Below are 8384 nucleotides of genomic sequence, written 5' to 3'. Positions count from 1 at the left end.
TTGTACTAAGATTAACAAAATGTGTTTTAATAGTTTGCATATAACTTTGACAATGTAGGACCAAAGCTTTCAGAAATCTTATGGACTTGATCATGCAATCCTTACTACTCATGTGAGTAGTTCTTTTGAGTGCTGTATAGGAACTCATAGACTAGAATCAAGTTACTCCTTAACCTTCTTTTTGTTAAGCTATAGATTGAGCTCCTTGAGCCTATCACTATAAGGCATGTTTTCTAATCCTTTAATCATTCTCATGGCTCTTCTCTGAACCCTCTCCAACATATTTCTTGAACTGTGGACACCAGAACTGGATACAATATTCCAGCAGCAGTTGTACTAGCGCCAAGTACAGGGGTAAAACAACCTCTCTACTCCTACTTGAGAGACCCTTGTTTATTCATCACAGGATCACATTAGCTTTTTTGGCCACAGTGTCACATTGAGAGATCATATTCAGACCCTTAAATCTTTTTCAGTGTCACTACTTTCCAGGGTAGTCCCCCATCCTATAAGTACAGACTACATTCATTGTTCCTGGATATTTACATTTAGCCATATTAAACTGGACACGAACAATATGCCAGGGGTTTTCAGACTTTTGAACTGGTGACCCCTTTCACATAGCAAGCCTCTGAGTGCGACCCCACCTTATACGTTAAAAATACTTTTGTATATATTTAACACCATTATAAATGCTGGAGGCAAAGCGAGGTTTGGGGTAGAGTCTGACAGCTTGTGATCCCCTATGTAATAACCTCACAACCCCCTGAAGGGTCCCGACCCTCAGTTTGAGAACCCTCCAATATGCATTTTAGCAAGCAATCCAGATAGCTCTATCAGTGACCTGTCCTCTTCATTATTTACCACTGCCCCATTTTCTGTCATCTGCAAGTTAGTGACTTAATTTCAAACTAGAACCCTAATTCTTCTGCCTGCTTAAATGAGCCTAGATTGGGGAAAGGAAGCAGGAAAGGGGGAGATGGGATTCTTCATACAATTGATTTACTCAACACTGCCAATTTTTACAAATGTCTTGTAAAATATGTATATAAAGGCTTTTTCCATATGTACTTGGCTATAGGTTTCACTCTGTGTTCCTGGAACTGAATTTTAGCTGTATCCTTGAGAACAGTGACACTGTCATCCAGGAATACAAGTTTTAGTGGCATCTCTGAAGTGATACAAATGGCATGGAGTTAGTTGAAAACTGACTTTGGAATTGAAAGCATGTGTGATTTCATTTAACCAGGCTTTTGGAAATATTTGATTGTATTCATCCCTGATGTAACTTTATTGACTTCAGTGGAATTACAGCAGGGATGAATTTGGGCTTCTAGTATTGGAAATCTTGACCTTCCTAGAAGACTTCCACAAATGAGAAATGACATTTATTGTGCTGATTTTTTTGGGCTATGACTCCAAAAAGGATTTATTCCCTATTAGAACAAATGTCATACTGATTCTCAATGTAATCGCCTGGCAATGGAGTTTTCAGATTACAAGTGTAGGTACACCGAAAAACTCTGGCATTTACTGACATATGTGAGTCTGTGCTATTTATAACTGAGGCAGACTGAAATTGTCTCCTCATTGAAGTTAATAGCAAAATTACCCCAGACTTCAGTGGGGACCATGATTTCTTTCATTCAGAGACTTTCTTTTGACAAGTTAATTTTCATAGTTAACACAAACACAGAGCTTGTAAAAATTTTAACTTTCTTCCCATCAACCAGTGACTTAATAGTGAAAAAACCTTCTGTTCTCTGCAGTTTTTTGGCAAATGTTTTTCTTTTGGTTTGCTTGACTTCCAGTTTCATGCTTTTGAACTGAATTTTACTGGGCCATCACCTATTACAAGGGAAACAACAGACACCAATTTGGGACTTCCCAAATAACAACAGTCTACCTTGTGGAAATACAGTGACATCCCCGTTTTGCAAAATATTGTCCCTGCTTTAACAGTGAGACGTTGAGGTCGAGGGAGCGTTTAACATAATACAATAGTATTCATTTTATTGCTTCCTACGTCATCCACCTTTCCCCCTCCCCCTCACAGGGTTAGGCCCCACCCTAGCTGGGGCAGGGGGGTGCACTGCCCTACCCTGTGCCCAGCGCGCCGCTCAGCTGCCCAGAAGGGTCACTTGAGGGACCGGGAGTGCAAGGTTCTCCTTCTCCAGTCCGGAGCCCTGCTCTTTGGGGCAGCCCCACAATGCCCCGAGCGGACCCCTGCCGCGGCCAATCGCCAACGCCGCCAGGGGTCGGCCCCGGGGGTATTAAACCAGAGCAGAAGAGACCGCTTGCATCGTCCAACAACCGCCGCCCTGAACACTGCGGCCCCTGGGCGGCAGGCATCATAAACCCCAACGTCAAGCACCGCGCATGTGCATCGCTTCTTGGCCTCATTTCCCCGCGTGGCGTGCACTGGCTCACTCTCTGGCGCATGCGCCTTTCCTCCCCCAACGGCCTTTCTGAGTTCTAAGGAGCGCACGCGTGTTTCATCTTCGGGCCTAAGTAGTGGCGCATGTGTTTTCGTTGCCGTTGAGGTGGGAGGAGCTGTTCTCCGCGCGTTAGGCGCATGCGCATTCTGCGGAGCGTTGTTTCCTTGGCAGCTGTTGTTTGTTTTCGGCAAAATTAGCGTAAGAGACTGCGACGGGGGATGAGGAAGAAACCAAGTGGCGGGGGGGAGAAGGGGCAGCCGCGGCCCTAGCTCGAGGGATGCTGGAGACCCGGTCAAAGTGAGTGAGAGCCCCTGCCTCGCGCGCGCTGCTGTTTGCTGAGGCACCGGGACTGGCAGGGAGTAAGAGCTGGGGGGCTGTATCTCTGCCTGACCGCCTCTCCCCTCCCCGTTCCCTGTGCCCCGGGAACTGCACAGTGGGTCCCTGGCTGCTGGTGGCACTGGCCTTACGCGGCTGGTCTAGTCCCCAACTTTCTAATCACACAAAACCCAACGCCCTTGCCCTGCCCCCTGCCCTGAGGCCCCGCCCCTGCCCCCTTCCTCCTTCTCTCGCTCTGCCCCACTCTCACTGTGCTGCAGCCCGGGGTTGGGGGGGGGAGGTGTGGGCTCTGGGATGAGGAGTTTGGGATGTGGGAGGGGGCTCTGGGCTGAGCCTGGGGCAAGGGGTTGAAGCTTGGGAGGGGGCTTGGGGTGCAGGCCTAGGGAAGGAGTTAGGGGAAAAATTATGCATGGCATATTAATTATGCTCACACATAGTGATGCCAAATTCTCCCAGGAGTAGTGCGGGTAGAGCGGCTGTGGCAGGGAAGGCAAGGGGAACTGCTATGCTATAGGCCATTTCCAACCCACCTGCTTTACCTGGGCCCTGCTGCTTTCCCAGCCCTCGAGACAGGTTTCCGAGGAGGGGTGTTTGCCTGCCCTACAGGGAGTGAAATCCACTCAACCTGCCAGCACAGACCTACCTGTTCTTCCCCACGCGAACCTGCCTTGCCTCTTTGGAGGAGAATAAATTAGAGATGTCTCCCCTTGCTGTCATGAGGCCATGCTGCCCAGAACAGTTCTGGCCCCAAATATTGGTGGTGAAGTTGAGATGAGTATACAAAACTGAGAGCGACTGGCAACGCAGGTTGTGTTGCAGAGCCAGTTTTTTAAAAAGGCTCCAGAGACCATTCTGGCTGTTACAGGCTGGTAAGCCGAAATTCAGTACTAGGGAAATTGGTTGAAACTATAACACACAACAAAATTATGAGTCACACAGGTGAACACGATTTGTTGGGGAAAGAATCAGCATGGCTTTTATAAAGGAAAATCATGTCTATTAGAATTCTTTGAGGGAGGTCAACAGATGTGGACAAGAGTGATCTGGTAGCTATAGTGTATTTGGATTTCCAGAAAGCCTTTGAGGCGGTCCCTCACCAAAAACACTTAAGCGAAGTAAGTGGTCATCAGATAAGAGGTAAGGTCCTTTCATGGATCAATAACTGGTCAAAAGATAGGAAACAAAGGATAGGAATAAATGGTGAGTTTTCAGAATGGAGGAAGGTATGTAGTGGGGTTCTCTAAAGATCTGTACCCAGACTGGTGCTGTTCAATGTCTTTATTAAAGATCTGAAAAAAAAGGGAAAATAATGAGGTAGCGAAGTTTGCAGATGATACAAAATTGCTCAAGATAGTTAAGTTCAAAGTAGACTTTGAACTTAGACAAAATAGAAGAGTTACAAAACTGGATGGCGGGGCAAGAAAATAGGAGATGAAGTTTAATGTTGATAAATGCCAGTAATGCGTATTAGAAAACATAATCCTAACTATATATCCAAAATCGTGTGGTCTAAATTAGTTATGACTCAGGAAACAGATCTTGGAGTCATTGTGGATAGATCACAGAAAATATCTGGCCAGTGTGCAGGAACCATTACAAAAGACATAGCTACTAAGAAAATATATGTTATAATGTCACTATATAAATCCATACTGCATGCAGTTCTGGTTGCCCCATGTTCAAAAAGATATATTAGAAATGGAAAAGGTACAGAGAAAGGCAACAAAAATTATTAAGGGTATGGAACAACTTCTATATGAGGAGAGACTAAAATGACTGGGACGCTTCAGCTTGGAAAAGAGATTACAGTGCTAAGTGGGGATATGAAAGAGGACTTTAAAATCATGAATAACATGGAGAAAGTGAATAAGGAAGTGTTGTTTACCCCTTCACATAATGCAAGAACCGTGGGTCATCCAATGAAATTAATAGGCAGCAGGTTTAAAACAAACAGAAGGAAGTACTTCTTCACTCAGTGTGTGGTCAACCTCTGGAACACATTGCTTGGGGATGCTGTGAAGACAAAAACTATAACTGTGACGGGTTTGGGACATAGACCATGTATGAGATTTCTCTCACTGGCCCTATTAACAACTACACATTGCAAACATTATGCTAATTCTTCTATAACAAAATGTGTAGGAGTGGAGAAGAAGCACTGACTAATTACATAGTGACCTTATGGTCTAGCGGAAAGACTACTGAACTGTAACTGTTCTTTACTCTGCCACTGGGCCTGCTGGATGATCTTGGGGAAATCACTTCATCTTTCTGTGCCTCAGTTTCCCACCTGTAAAATGAGGATAATAATGTAAAGTTTTTTAAGATATACCAATGAAAAGTACTATATAAGTGTTATGTCTTTAATTATTATTAGGCTTGGAAGGATTAGATTTTTATTGGTAATTGTCAATTTCACCGTACACACACACAAACCATTGAAAAAATATATTCACTTAGAATAATAGAAATTTACAGATACGCAGAGAGAGAAATGCTGCTTGAGAAATTATTAGTGTCTGATTTAAGGATATTTGCTTTGTGTATTTTGACGTGATGTTGAAATTTCAATGTCTACTGTCATTGAATAATTACTGTCTGACACCCTCCCCCTCCCCCCAGTTTACACAGTTACAGGAAATTAAATTAATTAAAACAGAAAAAATGCCTAAAATAAACATTGAAACTTGGTCAAAATTATATATGTAAAAAAAAAAATTAAATGGAGCCAAGTCTAATTATTACCTACACACAGGAGCATATAAGCAGCAAACCTAGGTGAGAACTACAACGTCTAAATGACCATTAACTCCTACCAGCAACATTTCACTTTCTGTTTAAAAAAAACTAGGAAATTAAATGGCAAAATACTTCATTAGCACAGAGTTATATTTGCCCAGTGTTAGTTCATGCCCTTTTAGAACATTGATTTCAGTAAAGTTTAAGACTTCTGAAAGTCAGGAAGGCAGTGTTAAGGTAAACTCATGCAACCTTAATTTTGCCCTGTTTGAGCGATGCCCCAATATGTCCATAACACACATGCTCCTACTCTTTCTTTTCACTGTAATGGACAGCTGCATTTGCTGTACACTCAAACACTCAGCCTGCTGTCTCAACAGAATATAACACTTGTAATATTTAAAAACTGCTTCATATTCTTTTCATAGCCTCTTCACACTTGCATGTAAGATACCACCTTAACCTACTTTCCTCAACCTATCATTAAAGCCACAGACGGCTCTCATATCTGGCCTTACTACTGACAGTATCAGTGCCCTGCCACTGACACAACCTATACAATTCTGCATTTAAAAGATGCAGAGTGGAAACTCAAGGTTTACATACACCTCTTTCGTTTGATAAAACACATGCAGGGGAGTGGACTCAGACCCAGATCTTCTCATATTGCAATCGCAGCTATGTGATGTTCCTCAAACTAATCCCCAGGTCTCCTAATATCACAGTCACAGCTCTTCCAAGCTCCTCCACCTTATTCCTCTTCCAATGAATCTACACCTAATACAGTGAATGCAGCAAGAGTGCATGCAGATCATTCTCAGTGCTGTTGTCACCTCCGTGGGTGTAGAATTAAGGTTGCATAGGCATTTACCTTAACTCTGTGCTTACTGGCTTTCAGAAGTTTGAGTTTTGCTGAACTTAATGTTCTGGGAGATACCAGATTTCTTAACTCTGCTTTAACAAAGTGTTTTGCCATTTAATAGATTGAGCTCCTTGAGTCTCTCACTATAAGGCATGTTTTCCAATCCTTTAATCATTCTCATGGCTCTTCTCTGAACTCTTTCCAGTTATCTGCATTCTTCTTGAATTGTGGACATCAGAACTGGACACAGTATTCTAATGATGGTCTGTACTAGTGCCAAATGAAAAGGTAATGTAATCTTGATACTGATATTTCCCTGTTCTACATCCAAGGATTGATTTAGCCCTTTTGGCAATAGCATTGGCTCATGTTCAGGGGATTCTCCACCATGAACCCCAAGTTTTTTTCAAAATCACTGTTTCCTAGGATAGAGTCCCCCATCCTGTAAGTAGGACTACATTCTTTGTTCCTAAATGTATGACTACATTTGTCCATATTATTATTAATGTTTTTTTGTTTATTAATGTGTATTATCATAGCACCTAGAGAACCTGGACCCCATTTGCTAGGCACTGTACGAATATAGAACAAAAAGACAGTCTCTGCCCCAAAAAGCTTTCTCATTTTTGTCTAGTTTCCTCTTTTGGAGTTAAATGCTATTGTGGTGTGTTTCTTTGGTATTTTTCCTTATACAAGGATGTTAAATTTAATTACATTATGGTCCCTGTTATTGAGTGGTACAGCTATATTCATCTCTTGGATGTGCTTGTGTTTCCATTTAGGACTAAATCAAGAATTGCCTCTCCCCTTTTGGGTTCCAGGACTAGCTGTTCCAAGAAGTAGTCATTCTGCATCCGCTCCTGAGGTGACATTTCCCAGACAATATGGGGATAACTGAAAATCTCCATTATTATTGCGTATTCAATTTTGTAGCCTCTCAAATCTCTCTGAGCATTGCACAGTCACCGTCACCATCCTTGTCAGCTGTAGACAGTATGTGTCTGCTGCTATACTCTTTGTTATTCAAGCATAAAATTTTAAAATTTCTATCTATAGAGATTCTGTGGTACAGTTTGATTCATTTAAGATATTTTACTATATTTGAGACTATGCTTTCTTTGACATGGAGAATTATGTTAACTGGTGTTGCCAAGTTAACATTTACATTGTATTAATAAGGCTTCGGAAATGATGCCTAGTTAATCAGTCTCTTGACTAAAGTACCCCATTGAGGCAAATGAATGAAAACCTAACACACTTTTTGGTTTTACATAAATAATACATGGTGATGAATAGGAACAGTTTGTATTTTTGTGCTATTTTATCATGTATTTCTGGGTTGCAGTCTTGTGAAATCTCAAGCTAAGCAGTTACACCTGTGAATCCTTGGATGGGAAACCTCCATAGAAAACATGGTGTGCCTCAAAATGGTGCTGGAGATTCAGCAGCTTGCCCAATCGGTGTCCAAGTTCAGTGTTGAGAAGCATTTTTCTGTGCAGATGCTGTATTTCTGGTGAGATGTAAGCAAACAAAATCTGAAGTCATGATCGTTTGTGATCACTAAAAATTTCATTTCACTTTTTGCAAGAGGGTAAGGGAGCTAGTCTGATAAAATTCTAAATTGTGTAATAAGGTCCACCTACCTAAATTCCTCTGTGGTTCATATTGGATGAGGAATTCTTCAGTTCCTGTAGTGTAGCATTTAACAATAGAGACACACTTCTACTTTAAAAGCAGCAGAGAATCCTGTGGCACCTTATAAACTAACAGATGTTTTGGAGCGTGAGCTTTCTTCTCTACCTACGCTACAATGATGACATCTTCATCATCTGGACCCATAGGAAGGAGACTCTAGAAAAATTCCACCACGATTTCAACAACTTCCACCCCACCATCAACCTCAGCCTGGTCCAATCTACACGGGAGGTCCACTTTCTAGACACTACAGTGCAAATAAGTGATGGTCACATTAACACCACCCTATATCGAAAACCTACCGACCGCTATNA

At 42.2% G+C, this 8384-nt stretch overlaps 1 protein-coding gene across 6 annotated transcripts in view; it reads left to right on the top strand.

The window, feature by feature from the left end:
* The first annotated feature begins 2554 nt into the window (after positions 1–2554).
* The window catches only part of AHI1 (Abelson helper integration site 1), a 183021-nt gene continuing 177191 nt past the window's right edge, over positions 2555–8384 (top strand). For 5 of the 6 annotated variants that reach the window (XM_075063970.1, XM_075063972.1, XM_075063974.1 and 2 more), the window contains exons 1-3: positions 2643–2735; positions 6581–6663; positions 7158–7240. The gene's annotated coding sequence lies outside the window, so the exon portion shown is untranslated. Of the gene's footprint in view, positions 2736–6580; positions 6664–7157; positions 7241–8384 lie in introns of all 6 variants that reach the window. The other variant, XM_075063973.1, reaches the window with a different exon arrangement.

Source organism: Chelonoidis abingdonii, chromosome 3 (genome assembly GCF_003597395.2).
Source record: "Chelonoidis abingdonii isolate Lonesome George chromosome 3, CheloAbing_2.0, whole genome shotgun sequence".
NCBI classification, from domain to species: Eukaryota; Metazoa; Chordata; order Testudines; family Testudinidae; genus Chelonoidis; species Chelonoidis abingdonii.
Note: the sequence above shows the minus strand (reverse complement) of the source record. Positions and strands in the feature narration are given on the sequence as shown.